This window comes from Puntigrus tetrazona, chromosome 12 (genome assembly GCF_018831695.1).
Source record: "Puntigrus tetrazona isolate hp1 chromosome 12, ASM1883169v1, whole genome shotgun sequence".
NCBI classification, from domain to species: domain Eukaryota; kingdom Metazoa; phylum Chordata; class Actinopteri; order Cypriniformes; family Cyprinidae; genus Puntigrus; species Puntigrus tetrazona.
The window spans coordinates 14,913,491-14,920,536 of NC_056710.1; the positions used below are offsets into that span (position 1 = coordinate 14,913,491).

General features: G+C 38.1%; 1 long non-coding RNA gene across 1 annotated transcript; it reads left to right on the plus strand.

Moving 5' to 3' along the window:
* Positions 1–4,271: 4,271 nt before the first annotated feature.
* LOC122355815 lies at positions 4,272–5,549 on the plus strand. Its single transcript, XR_006252245.1, has 3 exons — positions 4,272–4,539; positions 4,676–4,877; positions 5,063–5,549. It is a non-coding gene; the product is annotated as an uncharacterized LOC122355815 (long non-coding RNA).
* The last annotated feature ends 1,497 nt before the right edge of the window (positions 5,550–7,046 follow it).

The window sequence follows — 7,046 nt, forward strand, 5'->3', positions numbered from 1 at the left end:
AAACCAAATTATTCACATAAATGCTTTCAGCCTAGACCAGATGCGTATGAATGCATGAGAAATGTGCACTGTATTTTATTTTATTTTTCCGATTAAGACTGTGAAGCCATTTTTAAAGTGTTGGAAAAGATCTACTTGTTTAAATCTAAAACCCATCAAACAAAATGAAAGCAAAAACGTGCAAATGATTCAAAGTCAAAATGCCCTTTGCCACAGTTTATTGATTTCTAGACAAGAAATTTAGGTCAGCGTTGGTTAGATTCCCATTGTTTTCATCTCTCAACTGACAGTGACCCACTCACTCTTGATATGACTAACATATGAGAACTACAGCGCTTCCAGTATTAAATGCATGTTTCTCTACAGCTTTGAAAGCTCAGTGTGAGGTTTTGTGCATATAGGCATGCATTTACTAGCTTTAGCATAATGTAGACACAGCCACCTGTCAGTGTGTTTACAATGGCGTGTGAAAAATTGGAGGCAAATAGTGCAAAAAAAAAAACTGGGTGTGATCTGCATATGCTGACATTTGCGGTTTCTGCTAAATCAATGGGAAAAAATGTATGTATATCTTGTAACTGACAAAAATGAAGGCCTGTATAGTTATTTTGTGAGTGTAAACGTGAAGAAAACCAAAAGATTTATTAACAATCTGCGTGACTAAAGCAGAGCGAACTGAATTGGATGCCTGCCCCTCACATGTGGCTACATGTGGAACAAGGTGCTGTGAGTGTGTGTGTGTGTGTCTGCAAGAGTGAGTCTTCGGTGATGTTTGTATAACCTGAGAGTGAGCGGGGTTTCGTCTCCCCCTCCTCAGTTTTTTCTTGAAAGAATGTCAGATGCCTGACTCTAAATAGCAGCTCAGCATTTTTAGTGCATCACAAGGCAAACAGAAAAGAAAGGCAGAGATATTTGTAGGCTGAAGCACAGAATAGACCAACAAAAAAGGAATAAGAAAACATCTGGCTTCTCTGAAGGCTGCACAATTTATCAGTGCACTGCACAAAAACAGCTTCTGTATGGCCAATTTCCCCGTTTGGAAAACTGTATATAACACTGTTTGCCAGTGAGTGCTCCTGCTAGCGAAGAGCGCAGCTGTCATACTGATAAAGAACTTCTGAATATGATGCAAGGTGAAATAAAGGCTAATGCCTGAGTGTTAATATGAGCATATGAATTGCATGACATTTGATTAGTTTAGGGGAGTAACTGGCAAAAAGTAACATCATTATTCTAACTTAGCTGCATGTTTTTTTTTTTATTAGCATGACAGCAGTACAGCTGTTTTCCAATTATTTATCGAGTAAGTTATTTTCTTTCCCCCAACAGAACAATGCAGCTTGAAAAAACTACTACTTGGGGTTTTATATTCTGTAGACAATCAAAATGGGGCTTTATAGCTGTGGTAGCTAAGCTAGCAGGCTAACTCGTAAGCCATATAGTTGGGCTCAAATACATGATACGGCCTATATTGTATATATACTTAAACTACACAGTGATCTACTGTGTAGTGTGTGAATTTTATAAGTTATTTACATATGTCATCCACCATCAGTCTTCTGCTAAGTAATTAAAGCTCAGACTGTTAATTGCATGAAGTGTGCAACATTCTGAAATTGTTAAGTGCAATTTTTTGTTCCGTGTGAATGGGAATATTATTATAGTATTGTAGGTGCACTTTTTTTAATGTGAATGGGAATGTTAAATGTGAACACGGTACTTTCACTATACTACAACGTGGCATAATGTAAGCATGTAACTTGACATCAATGGCAGGATAACAGGCAGGTGGTATGTAAAGCTGGTATAACTGGTTAATGGGTTAGCAAATGAAAAAAGGAAAAAAGAAACTAGCTAATTTATTTAACTGCATTCTTGCTTCTCCAACCATACCTTTATATACAGTGGTGTGAAAAAGTGTCGGCCCCCTTCCTGTGATTTTTTGCATGATTGTCACACTTTAATATTTTAGATCAAATTCATTTAAATATCAATCAAAGATAACACAAGTAAAGACTACATGCAATGAAATGAAGTTTTTATTATGAAGTGAAAAAGTGTTTGCCCCCATCCAGTTAAAACGTAACTGTGGTTTATCACACCTTTTTTCAATTTCTTTAGCCACGCCCATGTCTGATAACTGCCACACCTGTTCGCAATCAAGAAATCACTTAAATAGGACCTGCCAGACAACGTGAAGCAGACCAAAAGATACTCAAAAGCGACACGACAAGTTGCGATCCAAAGAAATTCAGTCTAGAAAAAGGTAATAAAGTAATTTCTAAAGCTTTGGGAATCCATCGATCCACATTTAGAGCCTTTATCCACAAATGGTGAAAACATGGAACAGTGGTAAACCTTCCAGGAGTGGCCGGCTGACCAAAATTACCTCAAGAGCACAGCAACAACTCATCCAAAAGGTCACAAAAGACCCCATAACAACACCCAAAGAACTGCAGGCCTCACTTGCTTCAGTTAAGGTCAGTGTTCATGACTCCACCATAAGAAAGAGACCGGGCAAAAATGAACTGCATGGCAGAGTTCTAAGATGAAAACATCTTGATGATCCCCAAGACTTTTGGGGAAATAGCATTATACCAACAGTAAAATGTGATGGTTTGAGGCTATTTTGCTGCTTCAGGACCTGGAAGACTAGCTGTGATAAATGCAGCCATGAATTCTGCTGTCTACCAAAAAATCCTGAATGACAATGTCTGGCCATCTGTTCATGACCTCAAGCTCAAGAGAACTTCAGTTCTGCAGAAGGACAATGATCCAAAACACACCAGCAGGTCCACCTCTGAATGAAGAAAAACCAAATAAACACTTTGGAGTGGCCTAGTCTGCATGCTGTTTACTTGTCTTATCTTTGATTAATTTTTACATTTTGTTAGATCTGAAACAAGTGACAAACATGCACAAAAAAAAAAAAAAAATAGGAAGGGGATCAATACTTTTTCACATCGCTGTATAAAAGGAAAACCTAGAGTGGTGTGTGATTCCAGTGTCAGCAGTTTGACCATGTATATCATAAGTTATGATTTAAAAGACCGTAATTGCCATATTTACACAATTAAGATGACATTCATCAAACAGCGTTATTTAATTTGGTAGTATTGCATTAAATGGCTTCATGGTGGTTGGCTTTTCTTTAGTAGCTTGTAGCTAACTGCTTTTTCAAATAGTTTGTATCTTCAGACACTAGTTATTTAATTTTCTAAATAAATATGTACACTTTTCTTACACAAATGTTTCTTCACCTCAGAAGGCCTCTATTAAAATCTTTAACTATGTGGAGCATATGACTGATTGTATTCATTTGAAATATAATAATTTTTTCTTTCATTTTAATTTTTGGTAGTATATATTCCACACCAAGAATGATAACTCTAACAATAATTATATTATTTCCTACATCATACTAAATCTGTGTGGATTACGATCAGCTGTAAATGTTTTATTGTATATTTGCAGGAAAAAATAAAAACATTCTGATAGTGTCTCCAACATCGTTCCTTTGTAACTGTAGTATGGGCTTCCTATTCTCAAGCTATTCTCTTAACCGTTTCAGTTATCATTAGGGCCAGTTCACACCAGTTTTGTCATCTTCTGCTTTAAATTTTAAAGTCAGGTAGATTCTGATTGGCTCTGTGTTTTTTATGGTTCCTCAGCTGGAATAAATCACTCTGAAAGTAATCCTAACAATATGGTTCCTCTATATCATGTCGGTATCGTTAAGCTGTGGAATGGACTTCACAAAGAATTAGAATTATTTAAACTTTATCATTATCATCTGTCTTTGAGTGTTTGTAGCAGTGATCTATCATAGGCTACAGTTGTTGGTTTTTTTTTCCACCTGGGTGTGGCACTCTGAAATATTTCACAAACGGTTTTAATGCCACTTACGCTTTTGCCGTTCTCATATGGTTTTTATGGCTTTATATGCAGTAGCTGTTTTTGGGGCTTATTGTAACCAGACCTTCTATTTAGAAGGTCTCAGAGAAAGCTGAATGTCTATTAGATTAATGGAAAGTTTTGCTCTTAGGCAATAATGCCCTCTTTTCTCTCTAAACCGTTTTTCACAGTCCAAAATACCTCAGCAGTCCACTGCCACTGTGATTTGTGTGTGCATGTGTGTGTGTTTGTTGGCTCTCACGGTTATTGTGAGCTCCCTTAGCCGTGCTTACGAGAAAGAAACAATCCGTAGTGAAACTATTTTACAGGAGGAAACTTTGCCCACAAAGCCCAGAATATCTTTGTGCGCTGGGCTATTTTAACTGTGTCTCAGAGTGCAGGCACAGGTTGTTTTCCTGAAAGTCCAGCTGAGCTCAGGTTTACTTGTGGACCCTGGCCTCCAGCGTGCACCTTTTTTTGCTGATGCCTGCCTGAAGACAGTCTTCTTCATCGTGTGCCCTTTTTCAGCCCCTCAACGGCGCTGAAGGAGGGAGTGTGTGTCATATCTTGTTGAAATGCCTTTGGTCATATTTCAGAGGAATCTGTCTCTGCTGGCACCATGAAATTATTCGCCTAGCCCCTGCGGTGAGTTGCTTGCAGTGTGTGTGTGTGTGTGTGTGTGTGTGCAAGGGCATTAGCGAAAGAGATTTTTATGACCTCAGGGCGTTTCTCCATATGAATGAATCTATGTTTATGTCAATGAGGCAATTTTTGTCTCCAGCAAGAAAAAATGCTAGTTAGAGGCCGACCGCTTGCTTCTGAACGATCAGACTTGTCATGCCACTACGTCTGCCATCGGCCCACTTATGCTGGGAATGTGTTGTTGGAGTCTGGAAGAATGACGGGGAAGTTGGTCGTCATGACGGGAGAGGCTGAGAAAGCCGTTCTGATGTCTCACGGACGTGACAGCGGATCTGATGAAAGTGAGTTTGCCAGATGTCTTAACTGGCGATTTGCTAGCTCCAGGACAGATGTCTGAGCCATTGAAGCTAATGATTTAAGACGTGATTTAATAGAAGTGGTAATGACATTAATCAAAGAGATGCTTTTGGTTCAGAAGAAATGTGCAGTGATGATAGTGCAATGTTAAGACCGAACATTTCTGCAGGGAGGGGGCCACCGGCTGCAAGGAATGGAAGACACCATTTTGACTGTTTTGTGAACAAGAAATGTTATTCCCATTTTATTAACTGAATATTATTTAATATAAAAATAAGTTATATAAAAAAAATAACTTGCAACAAAATGTAATGATTATGAAATTGCTTCTATTATGCTGTAAAATTATTTCCGTATTATGAAATTACAATTTTTTTTGTGCTTATGTGCTTGTCATTTTTTTCAATTTAGCTTTATAATCAGTTTTATTTTGAATAATTTTATTACTTCAGCTATTTTTTTACAGTTAGTCACTAAAAAGATTGTTTGCCATCTGATATTTACATTTCATTACATGTAAAAAATGTTTAATGTTTGTTAACATTGACTGAAAAATAATTTTATTAATATTATATTTACACTTTGTAATGTTGTTTTTTCACAACCCATAGGCAAAATTGTTTTTATCACTGTCACTCTAGGTGCAATTAATTTCATGTTTTTTGACCAGAAGGAGAAATGCATAGTTCTATTATTCATTCTGATGAATGCGAAAAACATTAAACATGCTGCATTAAGTGTATACGAAAATGTTCTTTTTCGTTTTTTTTGTGCTTGTATAAGGGCGGCACCACAACAGACTTCTAACCCACAATACATGTGTCAAATAGGCCTCAAAATAGTCCTTTTTTTGTGTGGACTCAAAGGACCACAGGGCTGAGGGCAACATTTGTGACGCAGCCAAGGAAAGTCATTTCTGTGGTGGAGCAAGTTAATAGATTTTGATGAAAGATAACATGCACCAATGAATCGTGCAAAATAAGACTAAGAATGTGCATTGATAAAAAAAATTTTGATTTCAGATTGACTGAAAGGCTCATTTGATGCCACCCTTTTAAAAGAAGAATGCAAGTTGTTTTTTCTCATTTTGCATTTGAGAAGAAGAGATTTGGCAATGCTCAGCCTGTCATTAATACTTAATAGTTTTGTTTTTGTCGTGACCCCAGCTGGATTAATGTCCTGGCTACTGCTCACAGAGGCCGTCTTCCCTCTCAGATGGTAATAAATGTTACTGTTGTTTGATGTGAACGGACAGGGATTAGTCATTTCCAGCACAGGAAGGGGTTACGCTATTTTTACAGATTTCCAGAAGAGAATGGACGTTTGCTTTTTAGCCTATTAGTGACTGTACTGCATCTGTTCCATATAATTTAGCAATTAAATTTATTTATGGCGTTAATATCGTACCTGTGTGCCATCGCTGTTTTGTCTATTTTCTCCTGTATTTCTGTGTGCCGACAGAATGAACAGCAGGATGGTGGTGATGAGCTCCACTCCCTTGTGTGTGTCAGTGGAGATGCTGGGAACCCTGTGACCCAGATCATCCCTCCACACAGGCCCACTGTAATTTAACACCAGCCCCATCTCCCCCCTCCTCTCTTCTGCCAACCCTCACTGGGCCCAATGATCTGACACAGACACCTGTGTGTCTCTCCTGGCGTTGCTTTTATTTCTTTCTCTCTCCCGCCTCTCCTTCCCCCTCATCTCTTTCATCATTCCTCTCCCTCTGTCTGTTTGACAGCCTCAGTGATGCTAAAGGGGGTGAACTAGCCAGAAAACTAAGAGAAAGAAAAAGTGAGCTCAAACACATTCACGTGTTGTGCAAGTCGAAGACACATGGTGTGTATAATACCTAAAGCTGCAGTCTGTAAGTATTGTGTGTTCATAATGTATATGAGTAAGTAAGCCTATGGGCGGTTCATTAGCTGATATAAAGAAAACACTAGAACGGTAGTAAACGGTATGCACTAGAAACCAATATGCTCATGTTTGAGATGATGATAATAATAGATTAAAATAATATAGCAAGACAAACCAATCTGCAATATCAAGCAGCAAAACTAGTATTTTTATACAGATTAACGTACTGGATGCCGATGAGACCGGAAGCCAGACCCATAAAATTTGTACTTAATCTCACCCAGTCTTACGGG